The following is a 13,175-nucleotide window of genomic DNA, read 5'->3' on the forward strand; positions in this document are numbered from 1 at the left end:
TGCGGTATGCGGGCTCACATGCACGCGCGCGCACCATTTTCACCATTGGGTCACTACCGAAACGAAAGTTAAATCCGAAAAAATCACTAAGTGTGGAGGCCAAAATCGGCCCCCCAAAAACCTGTTAGGAGTACGTTTCAGGCAATTTAGAGTTGATTGGTTGTACTTTGTAGTGACTTTTTTTTTGGTCCCTAACATTCATCGAGCTCTGGACTTAGTAATTTTTTTTTCCACCATTGTGTCACTTCCCATGTACAGTATGCTCTAACTGCACCACTGGGGTTTCTTAGTTGTCTAATGTCTTGTATGCTCTTCAGCAGTGGTGGGAGAAGTAAGGCCCAGCATCCCTATTCTGGCGGCAAACATTTGTCAAGATTTACAATGTGTCGACGTGTTGTGAGCTTGCAGATTGACAATTCTTTGTGAAAAGATTTGGTGTAGATGGTAACAAGGCAAGCGGGAAAGTAAAGTTGCAACTTTACTAAGAATAGAGGGTTTAAGTGGTGAAGTTAATGTAGAAATACACTGTGCATCTAAATACTAAAAGGATAAGTATTTCCTTCTCATCTGAATGTTTCATGTCTCTGTGGCTCAAGAGATGTGTCACTGTTTATGAACCAAAGAGTTTAAGGTTCAAAGCTCCTAAAGAACATTTTCATTGTCCATCTCAATCCTGAAAAGGTGGTTTAAGTATTATGTTCTCAGTTGCATGTGGTTCATGCCACCATGGCTCAAGAGAAAACTCTGGGGTTTATAAACCAAAGGTTTAAGGTTCGAAACTCCTGGAGCACATTTTCACTGTCCATCTAACTTCTAAAAGGTGGTTTAAGTATTACGTTCTCTTTTGTATTATCCATACCTGTGTGGCTCAAGAGATAAACACAGGGTCTGAAAGCAGAAGGTTTGGGGTTCAAAGTTCCTGAAGAACATTTTCACTGGCCATCTAAATTCTAAAAGGCGGGTTAAGGATGACGTTTCCAATAGTAACTTCCATGCCAGCGTGGCTCAAGAGATAAACACAGGGTCTGAAAGCAGAAGGTTTGGGGTTCAAGGCTCCTGAAGAACATTTTCACTGTCCATCTAAATTCTAAAAGGCGGGTTAAGGATGACGTTCCCAATTGTACTTTCCATGCCAGCGTGGCTCAAGAGTTAAACACAGGGTCTGAAAGTAGAAGGTTTGGGGTTCAAGGCTCCTGAAGAACATTTTCACTGTCCAGCTAAATTCTAAAAGGCGGGTTAAGGATGACGTTCCCAATTGTACTTTCCATGCCAGCGTGGCTCAAGAGTTAAACGCAGGGTCTGAAAGTAGAAGGTTTGGGGTTCAAGGCTCCTGAAGAACATTTTCACTGTCCATCTAAATTCTAAAAGGCGGGTTAAGGATGACGTTCCCAATTGTACTTTCCATGCCAGCGTGGCTCAAGAGTTAAACACAGGGTCTGAAAGTAGAAGGTTTGGGGTTCAAGGCTCCTGAAGAACATTTTCACTGTCCATCTAAATTCTAAAAGGCGGGTTAAGGATGACGTTCCCAATTGTACTTTCCATGCCAGCGTGGCTCAAGAGTTAAACACAGGGTCTGAAAGTAGAAGGTTTGGGGTTCAAGGCTCCTGAAGAACATTTTCACTGTCCATCTAAATTCTAAAAGGCGGGTTAAGGATGACGTTCCCAAGTTTACTTTCCATGCCAGCGTGGCTCAAGAGATAAACGCAGGGTCTGAAAGTAGAAGGTTTGGGGTTCAAGGCTCCTGAAGAACATTTTCACTGTCCATCTAAATTCTAAAAGGCGGGTTAAGGATGACGTTCCCAATTGTACTTTCCATGCCAGCGTGGCTCAAGAGATAAACACAGGGTCTGAAAGCAGAAGGTTTGGGGTTCAAGGCTCCTGAAGAACATTTTCACTGTCCATCTCTAAATTCTAAAAGGCGGGTTAAGGATGACGTTCCCAATTGTACTTTCCATGCCAGCGTGGCTTAAAAGATAAATCAAAGGTTCACAAACTAAAGGTTCAAGGTTCAAAGCTCACTCAAAACAACTACAAACTAAAAGGGTAATACAACAAAAAAACAATGGAGCTGTGGTCAATACAAACTGGTGATGAAAAAAAACAATAAAAAAATGTCTCGAACAAATTCATGTGAAAAAAAATAGTGGCCAAAAAATACTAAAATAAAAATCTTTAATTAATATGTAAATGTATTAAGCTCCTCCCCCTGGAGGTGGGCTCCCTCCATGCTCCTCCCTCTCCTACCGGAGCTAAAAGAGGGCGTGAGGAGGGAGGCGGGCTTCATCCATGGTTCTCGCCTTAAAAAGACCGAAAATTGAGATCTTCCCTGACCAAGATTCAAACCCACCACCATCTGCTTGTGAAGCCTATGCTTTACTCTTGCACCACCAGGCCTTTCACACTAATTAGGATTTTGAGGTTATATTTAAAGTTAAAGCAAGAGGTGACAGGTCAAAAACTGAAAATCCACAGCAAACACCTCTACCCCTGACAGAATGACTGGATCTACTAGATACACCCTCTGATGATCAGGGAAAGGGTTCATTATGACACGACTGAGATTTAGGTTGTTTAAAACCATCTGTTAGAAAACGTTTACTCTGGCTGAGTCTGAACCCAGATTTACACTTTCATTGAAAGGAAACAGAGAGATGTTTCGTAATGTCATAAAAATTCATACCCTTTTTGTCATTTATAAATTCCTTAGTTTCAGATTATCAAAACTATAGCAGTTTTGGTGTTAAATCAAGTAGGCTACATTGTTCTCACTTTGGACTGGACAGTAAAAAATATGTCTGTATGTGTTCAACTATAGCTCCTCAAACAGAGCTGTATCATGACCACAGATCCTCTTTGATTAGCTGAATTAAGTTTAAGAAAATACCACTTTGCACTCATGGCATGCAGCACATCAATCAATTCAATGATCAATCATAGGCCGAGCTCCATACTTCATATGGAGGTATTCTAGTGACTCAGGGATAACAAATTACGTAAATTGAATACAACCACTTAAATGTAATGTATTTATTGCAACAACCAACCAAGAGTGTTGCAAACGGCTGAGTTTGTAACAAAATGAGGCAACTCACACAAACAAAGAACGTTTAAATTATTTTATTAATACTAACTTAACCCCATATGGGTAACAGGTGAGCCTCAGGGCTCAATACTAGTGTATTTTCTGTTTTGTGTTATTATGAGGAAAGTTTTGACTGAAAATAGCCGATCAACAAGCTCACAACGTGTCGCAGTGAGCTTGTCGATCGGCTATTTTCTGTTAAAGCTATACCCACAATACGGATACTGGGGTGGATAACAGTGCTTAAAGGGCAAGACCACTTTGGTAGAGGTTTGGGTTGTGTAGTTACCTTGCCATGATGCATCTCCAAAGGTGGGCAAGAAATCTAAAAATAATTGCTCCATTGATAATAAAAAAAATATGCTCCTCCCTCATTGAATTACATTGTAGGCTGAAACAGCTCTCAAAGTCACTCTTTTAGCACAAACGAACGCAAATAAAGTTGATTCAGACTATATATATATATATATCACATCACCAAACCCAGTACCGTTTATTTTTTTAAATAAAAATGCTAACATCCTGTTGATTTTGCTATTTTTATTAAAAAGAACTCGGACTGGATCCACGGATCTGGATCTTCAAATAGTAAAGTCAACAGGAAGTTGACATTTTTATTTAAAAAGAAAAACAGTACTGGGTTTGGTGATGTTCTATATTGACTGAATCAGCTTTGTTTGTGTTCGTTTACGTGCTAAAAGAGTGACTTTGAGAGCCGTTTCACCGTACAATGTCAATGAGGAGCATATTTTGAATGATCAATTTCTATTAAATTATTATACAGCAATTATTTTAGATTTCTTGTTCACCTTTGGAGTTACATCATGACAAGGTAACTACACAACCCAAACCTCTACCACAGTGATCTCGTTCTTTAACAAGCAAAATCCAAAAGGCTGGAGTGCTCTCAGTGAGCTTCACGGTGAGAGAGAGAGAGCAAGAATGAAGTCCAGCCACCTCTTTTATAGAGGACAATCCAGGTGGGCCAGATCTCCACTGATGACACACTCCGCCCTCCAATCATTCTGACACACATGACACATGGTTAGTAACCATGACAACCACACCAGCTTGTAGATCTGCTATTTTTGGCTAAAGTTCTCCTCAGAAAAGGCAGGGCTGCCAACATTGGACTGTCAGAATCCAGGAGATTGGTTGGGGGCGTGGCTAGTGGGGAGTCCGGGGGTCCTCACTACCGAAACGAAAGTTTGTCACTACCGGAACGAAAGTTAAATCCGAAAAAATCACTAAGTGTGGAGGCCAAAATCGTCCCCCCAAAAACCTGTTAGGAGTACGTTTCAGGCAATTTAGAGTTGATTGGTAGTACTTTGTAGTGACTTTTTTTTTTGGTCCCTAACATTCATCGAGCTCTGGACTTAGTACTTTTTTTTTCCACCATTGTGTCACTTCCCATGTATGCTCTAACTGCACCACTGGGGTTTCTTAGTTGTCTAATGTCTTGTATGCTCTTCAGCAGTGGTGGGAGAAGTAAGGCCCAACATCCCTATTCTGGCGGCAAACATTTGTCAAGATTTACAATGTGTCGACGTGTTGTGAGCTTGTAGATTGACAATTCTTTGTGAAAAGATTTGGTGTAGATGGTAACAAGGCAAGCGGGAAAGTAAAGTTGCAACTTTACTAAGAATAGAGGGTTTAAGTGGTGAAGTTAATGTAGAAATACACTGTGCATCTAAATACTAAAAGGATAAGTATTTCCTTCTCATCTGAATGTTTCATGTCTCTGTGGCTCAAGAGATGTGTCACTGTTTATGAACCAAAGAGTTTAAGGTTCAAAGCTCCTAAAGAACATTTTCATTGTCCATCTCAATCCTGAAAAGGTGGTTTAAGTATTATGTTCTCAGTTGCATGGTTCATGCCACCATGGCTCAAGAGAAAACTCTGGGGTTTATAAACCAAAGGTTTAAGGTTCGAAACTCCTGGAGCACATTTTCACTGTCCATCTAACTTCTAAAAGGTGGTTTAAGTATTACGTTCTCTTTTGTATTATCCATACCTGTGTGGCTCAAGAGATAATAACACAGGGTCTGAAAGCAGAAGGTTTGGGGTTCAAAGTTCCTGAAGAACATTTTCACTGGCCATCTAAATTCTAAAAGGCGGGTTAAGGATGACGTTTCCAATAGTAACTTCCATGCCAGCGTGGCTCAAGAGATAAACACAGGGTCTGAAAGCAGAAGGTTTGGGGTTCAAGGCTCCTGAAGAACATTTTCACTGTCCATCTAAATTCTAAAAGGCGGGTTAAGGATGACGTTCCCAATTGTACTTTCCATGCCAGCGTGGCTCAAGAGTTAAACACAGGGTCTGAAAGTAGAAGGTTTGGGGTTCAAGGCTCCTGAAGAACATTTTCACTGTCCATCTAAATTCTAAAAGGCGGGTTAAGGATGACGTTCCCAATTGTACTTTCCATGCCAGCGTGGCTCAAGATTTAAACACAGGGTCTGAAAGTAGAAGGTTTGGGGTTCAAGGCTCCTGAAGAACATTTTCACTGTCCATCTAAATTCTAAAAGGTGGGTTAAGGATGACGTTCCCAAGTTTACTTTCCATGCCAGCGTGGCTCAAGAGTTAAACACAGGGTCTGAATGTAGAAGGTTTGGGGTTCAAGGCTCCTGAAGAACATTTTCACTGTCCATCTAAATTCTAAAAGGCGGGTTAAGGATGACGTTCCCAATTGTACTTTCCATGCCAGCGTGGCTCAAGAGTTAAACGCAGGGTCTGAAAGTAGAAGGTTTGGGGTTCAAGGCTCCTGAAGAACATTTTCACTGTCCATCTAAATTCTAAAAGGCGGGTTAAGGATGACGTTCCCAAGTTTACTTTCCATGCCAGCGTGGCTCAAGAGATAAACGCAGGGTCTGAAAGTAGAAGGTTTGGGGTTCAAGGCTCCTGAAGAACATTTTCACTGTCCATCTAAATTCTAAAAGGCGGGTTAAGGATGACGTTCCCAATTGTACTTTCCATGCCAGCGTGGCTCAAGAGTTAAACACAGGGTCTGAAAGTAGAAGGTTTGGGGTTCAAGGCTCCTGAAGAACATTTTCACTGTCCATCTAAATTCTAAAAGGCGGGTTAAGGATGACGTTCCCAAGTTTACTTTCCATGCCAGCGTGGCTCAAGAGATAAACGCAGGGTCTGAAAGTAGAAGGTTTGGGGTTCAAGGCTCCTGAAGAACATTTTCACTGTCCATCTAAATTCTAAAAGGCGGGTTAAGGATGACGTTCCCAATTGTACTTTCCATGCCAGCGTGGCTCAAGAGATAAACACAGGGTCTGAAAGCAGAAGGTTTGGGGTTCAAGGCTCCTGAAGAACATTTTCACTGTCCATCTCTAAATTCTAAAAGGCGGGTTAAGGATGACGTTCCCAATTGTACTTTCCATGCCAGCGTGGCTTAAAAGATAAATCAAAGGTTCACAAACTAAAGGTTCAAGGTTCAAAGCTCACTCAAAACAACTACAAACTAAAAGGGTAATACAACAAAAAAACAATGGAGCTGTGGTCAATACAAACTGGTGATGAAAAAAAACAATAAAAAAATGTCTCGAACAAATTCATGTGAAAAAAAATAGTGGCCAAAAAATACTAAAATAAAAATCTTTAATTAATATGTAAATGTATTAAGCTCCTCCCCCTGGAGGTGGGCTCCCTCCATGCTCCTCCCTCTCCTACCGGAGCTAAAAGAGGGCGTGAGGAGGGAGGCGGGCTTCATCCATGGTTCTCGCCTTAAAAAGACCGAAAATTTAGATCTTCCCTGACCAAGATTCAAACCCACCACCATCCGCTTGTGAAGCCTATGCTTTACTCTTGCACCACCAGGCCTTTCACACTAATTAGGATTTTGAGGTTATATTTAAAGTTAAAGCAAGAGGTGACAGGTCAAAAACTGAAAATCCACAGCAAACACCTCTACCCCTGACAGAATGACTGGATCTACTAGATACACCCTCTGATGATCAGGGAAAGGGTTCATTATGACACGACTGAGATTTAGGTTGTTTAAAACCATCTGTTAGAAAACGTTTACTCTGGCTGAGTCTGAACCCAGATTTACACTTTCATTGAAAGGAAACAGAGAGATGTTTCGTAATGTCATAAAAATTCATACCCTTTTTGTCATTTATAAATTCCTTAGTTTCAGATTATCAAAACTATAGCAGTTTTGGTGTTAAATCAAGTAGGCTACATTGTTCTCACTTTGGACTGGACAGTAAAAAATATGTCTGTATGTGTTCAACTATAGCTCCTCAAACAGAGCTGTATCATGACCACAGATCCTCTTTGATTAGCTGAATTAAGTTTAAGAAAATACCACTTTGCACTCATGGCATGCAGCACATCAATCAATTCAATGATCAATCATAGGCCGAGCTCCATACTTCATATGGAGGTATTCTAGTGACTCAGGGATAACAAATTACGTAAATTGAATACAACCACTTAAATGTAATGTATTTATTGCAACAACCAACCAAGAGTGTTGCAAACGGCTGAGTTTGTAACAAAATGAGGCAACTCACACAAACAAAGAACGTTTAAATTATTTTATTAATACTAACTTAACCCCATATGGGTAACAGGTGAGCCTCAGGGCTCAATACTAGTGTATTTTCTGTTTTGTGTTATTATGAGGAAAGTTTTGACTGAAAATAGCCGATCAACAAGCTCACAACGTGTCGCAGTGAGCTTGTCGATCGGCTATTTTCTGTTAAAGCTATACCCACAATACGGATACTGGGGTGGATAACAGTGCTTAAAGGGCAAGACCACTTTGGTAGAGGTTTGGGTTGTGTAGTTACCTTGCCATGATGCATCTCCAAAGGTGGGCAAGAAATCTAAAAATAATTGCTCCATTGATAATAAAAAAAATATGCTCCTCCCTCATTGAATTACATTGTAGGCTGAAACAGCTCTCAAAGTCACTCTTTTAGCACAAACGAACGCAAATAAAGTTGATTCAGACTATATATATATATATATCACATCACCAAACCCAGTACCGTTTATTTTTTAAATAAAAATGCTAACATCCTGTTGATTTTGCTATTTTTATTAAAAAGAACTCGGACTGGATCCACGGATCTGGATCTTCAAATAGTAAAGTCAACAGGAAGTTGACATTTTTATTTAAAAAGAAAAACAGTACTGGGTTTGGTGATGTTCTATATTGACTGAATCAGCTTTGTTTGTGTTCGTTTACGTGCTAAAAGAGTGACTTTGAGAGCCGTTTCACCGTACAATGTCAATGAGGAGCATATTTTGAATGATCAATTTCTATTAAATTATTATACAGCAATTATTTTAGATTTCTTGTTCACCTTTGGAGTTACATCATGACAAGGTAACTACACAACCCAAACCTCTACCACAGTGATCTCGTTCTTTAACAAGCAAAATCCAAAAGGCTGGAGTGCTCCCAGTGAGCTTCACGGTGAGAGAGAGAGAGCAAGAATGTAGTCCAGCCACCTCTTTTATAGAGGACAATCCAGGTGGGCCAGATCTCCACTGATGACACACTCCGCCCTCCAATCATTCTGACACACATGACACATGGTTAGTAACCATGACAACCACACCAGCTTGTAGATCTGCTATTTTTGGCTAAAGTTCTCCTCAGAAAAGGCAGGGCTGCCAACATTGGACTGTCAGAATCCAGGAGATTGGTTGGGGGCGTGGCTAGTGGGGAGTCCGGGGGTCCTCACTACCGAAACGAAAGTTTGTCACTACCGGAACGAAAGTTAAATCCGAAAAAATCACTAAGTGTGGAGGCCAAAATCGTCCCCCCAAAAACCTGTTAGGAGTACGTTTCAGGCAATTTAGAGTTGATTGGTAGTACTTTGTAGTGACTTTTTTTTTTGGTCCCTAACATTCATCGAGCTCTGGACTTAGTACTTTTTTTTTTTTTCACCATTGTGTCACTTCCCATGTATGCTCTAACTGCACCACTGGGGTTTCTTAGTTGTCTAATGTCTTGTATGCTCTTCAGCAGTGGTGGGAGAAGTAAGGCCCAACATCCCTATTCTGGCGGCAAACATTTGTCAAGATTTACAATGTGTCGACGTGTTGTGAGCTTGTAGATTGACAATTCTTTGTGAAAAGATTTGGTGTAGATGGTAACAAGGCAAGCGGGAAAGTAAAGTTGCAACTTTACTAAGAATAGAGGGTTTAAGTGGTGAAGTTAATGTAGAAATACACTGTGCATCTAAATACTAAAAGGATAAGTATTTCCTTCTCATCTGAATGTTTCATGTCTCTGTGGCTCAAGAGATGTGTCACTGTTTATGAACCAAAGAGTTTAAGGTTCAAAGCTCCTAAAGAACATTTTCATTGTCCATCTCAATCCTGAAAAGGTGGTTTAAGTATTATGTTCTCAGTTGCATGGTTCATGCCACCATGGCTCAAGAGAAAACTCTGGGGTTTATAAACCAAAGGTTTAAGGTTCGAAACTCCTGGAGCACATTTTCACTGTCCATCTAACTTCTAAAAGGTGGTTTAAGTATTACGTTCTCTTTTGTATTATCCATACCTGTGTGGCTCAAGAGATAAACACAGGGTCTGAAAGCAGAAGGTTTGGGGTTCAAAGTTCCTGAAGAACATTTTCACTGGCCATCTAAATTCTAAAAGGCGGGTTAAGGATGACGTTTCCAATAGTAACTTCCATGCCAGCGTGGCTCAAGAGATAAACACAGGGTCTGAAAGCAGAAGGTTTGGGGTTCAAGGCTCCTGAAGAACATTTTCACTGTCCATCTAAATTCTAAAAGGCGGGTTAAGGATGACGTTCCCAATCGTACTTTCCATGCCAGCGTGGCTCAAGAGATAAACACAGGGTCTGAAAGCAGAAGGTTTGGGGTTCAAGGCTCCTGAAGAACATTTTCACTGTCCATCTAAATTCTAAAAGGCGGGTTAAGGATGACGTTCCCAATTGTACTTTCCATGCCAGCGTGGCTCAAGAGTTAAACACAGGGTCTGAAAGTAGAAGGTTTGGGGTTCAAGGCTCCTGAAGAACATTTTCACTGTCCAGCTAAATTCTAAAAGGCGGGTTAAGGATGACGTTCCCAATTGTACTTTCCATGCCAGCGTGGCTCAAGAGTTAAACGCAGGGTCTGAAAGTAGAAGGTTTGGGGTTCAAGGCTCCTGAAGAACATTTTCACTGTCCATCTAAATTCTAAAAGGCGGGTTAAGGATGACATTCCCAATTGTACTTTCCATGCCAGCGTGGCTCAAGAGTTAAACACAGGGTCTGAAAGTAGAAGGTTTGGGGTTCAAGGCTCCTGAAGAACATTTTCACTGTCCATCTAAATTCTAAAAGGTGGGTTAAGGATGACGTTCCCAAGTTTACTTTCCATGCCAGCGTGGCTCAAGAGTTAAACAGGGTCTGAAAGTAGAAGGTTTGGGGTTCAAGGCTCCTGAAGAACATTTTCACTGTCCATCTAAATTCTAAAAGGCGGGTTAAGGATGACGTTCCCAATTGTACTTTCCATGCCAGCGTGGCTCAAGAGTTAAACACAGGGTCTGAAAGTAGAAGGTTTGGGGTTCAAGGCTCCTGAAGAACATTTTCACTGTCCATCTAAATTCTAAAAGGCGGGTTAAGGATGACGTTCCCAAGTTTACTTTCCATGCCAGCGTGGCTCAAGAGATAAACGCAGGGTCTGAAAGTAGAAGGTTTGGGGTTCAAGGCTCCTGAAGAACATTTTCACTGTCCATCTAAATTCTAAAAGGCGGGTTAAGGATGACGTTCCCAATTGTACTTTCCATGCCAGCGTGGCTCAAGAGATAAACACAGGGTCTGAAAGCAGAAGGTTTGGGGTTCAAGGCTCCTGAAGAACATTTTCACTGTCCATCTCTAAATTCTAAAAGGCGGGTTAAGGATGACGTTCCCAATTGTACTTTCCATGCCAGCGTGGCTTAAAAGATAAATCAAAGGTTCACAAACTAAAGGTTCAAGGTTCAAAGCTCACTCAAAACAACTACAAACTAAAAGGGTAATACAACAAAAAAACAATGGAGCTGTGGTCAATACAAACTGGTGATGAAAAAAAACAATAAAAAAATGTCTCGAACAAATTCATGTGAAAAAAAATAGTGGCCATAAAATCACAAAAAATACTAAAATAAAAATCTTTAATTAATATGTAAATGTATTAAGCTCCTCCCCCTGGAGGTGGGCTCCCTCCATGCTCCTCCCTCTCCTACCGGAGCTAAAAGAGGGAGGCGGGCTTCATCCATGGTTCTCGCCTTAAAAAGACCGAAAATTGAGATCTTCCCTGACCAAGATTCAAACCCACCACCATCCGCTTGTGAAGCCTATGCTTTACTCTTGCACCACCAGGCCTTTCACATTAATTAGGATTTTGAGGTTATATTTAAAGTTAAAGCAAGAGGTGACAGGTCAAAAACTGAAAATCCACAGCAAACACCTCTACCCCTGACAGAATGACTGGATCTACTAGATACACCCTCTGATGATCAGGGAAAGGGTTCATTATGACACGACTGAGATTTAGGTTGTTTAAAACCATCTGTTAGAAAACGTTTACTCTGGCTGAGTCTGAACCCAGATTTACACTTTCATTGAAAGGAAACAGAGAGATGTTTCGTAATGTCATAAAAATTCATACCCTTTTTGTCATTTATAAATTCCTTAGTTTCAGATTATCAAAACTATAGCAGTTTTGGTGTTAAATCAAGTAGGCTACATTGTTCTCACTTTGGACTGGACAGTAAAAAATATGTCTGTATGTGTTCAACTATAGCTCCTCAAACAGAGCTGTATCATGACCACAGATCCTCTTTGATTAGCTGAATTAAGTTTAAGAAAATACCACTTTGCACTCATGGCATGCAGCACATCAATCAATTCAATGATCAATCATAGGCCGAGCTCCATACTTCATATGGAGGTATTCTAGTGACTCAGGGATAACAAATTACGTAAATTGAATACAACCACTTAAATGTAATGTATTTATTGCAACAACCAACCAAGAGTGTTGCAAACGGCTGAGTTTGTAACAAAATGAGGCAACTCACACAAACAAAGAACGTTTAAATTATTTTATTAATACTAACTTAACCCCATATGGGTAACAGGTGAGCCTCAGGGCTCAATACTAGTGTATTTTCTGTTTTGTGTTATTATGAGGAAAGTTTTGACTGAAAATAGCCGATCAACAAGCTCACAACGTGTCGCAGTGAGCTTGTCGATCGGCTATTTTCTGTTAAAGCTATACCCACAATACGGATACTGGGGTGGATAACAGTGCTTAAAGGGCAAGACCACTTTGGTAGAGGTTTGGGTTGTGTAGTTACCTTGCCATGATGCATCTCCAAAGGTGGGCAAGAAATCTAAAAATAATTGCTCCATTGATAATAAAAAAAATATGCTCCTCCCTCATTGAATTACATTGTAGGCTGAAACAGCTCTCAAAGTCACTCTTTTAGCACAAACGAACGCAAATAAAGTTGATTCAGACTATATATATATATATATATATCACATCACCAAACCCAGTACCGTTTATTTTTTTAAATAAAAATGCTAACATCCTGTTGATTTTGCTATTTTTATTAAAAAGAACTCGGACTGGATCCACGGATCTGGATCTTCAAATAGTAAAGTCAACAGGAAGTTGACATTTTTATTTAAAAAGAAAAACAGTACTGGGTTTGGTGATGTTCTATATTGACTGAATCAGCTTTGTTTGTGTTCGTTTACGTGCTAAAAGAGTGACTTTGAGAGCCGTTTCACCGTACAATGTCAATGAGGAGCATATTTTGAATGATCAATTTCTATTAAATTATTATACAGCAATTATTTTAGATTTCTTGTTCACCTTTGGAGTTACATCATGACAAGGTAACTACACAACCCAAACCTCTACCACAGTGATCTCGTTCTTTAACAAGCAAAATCCAAAAGGCTGGAGTGCTCTCAGTGAGCTTCACGGTGAGAGAGAGAGAGCAAGAATGAAGTCCAGCCACCTCTTTTATAGAGGACAATCCAGGTGGGCCAGATCTCCACTGATGACACACTCCGCCCTCCAATCATTCTGACACACATGACACATGGTTAGTAACCATGACAACCACA

Source organism: Gymnoscopelus microlampas (genome assembly GCF_963454915.1).
Source record: "Gymnoscopelus microlampas genome assembly, chromosome: 20".
NCBI lineage: Eukaryota > Metazoa > Chordata > Actinopteri > Myctophiformes > Myctophidae > Gymnoscopelus > Gymnoscopelus microlampas.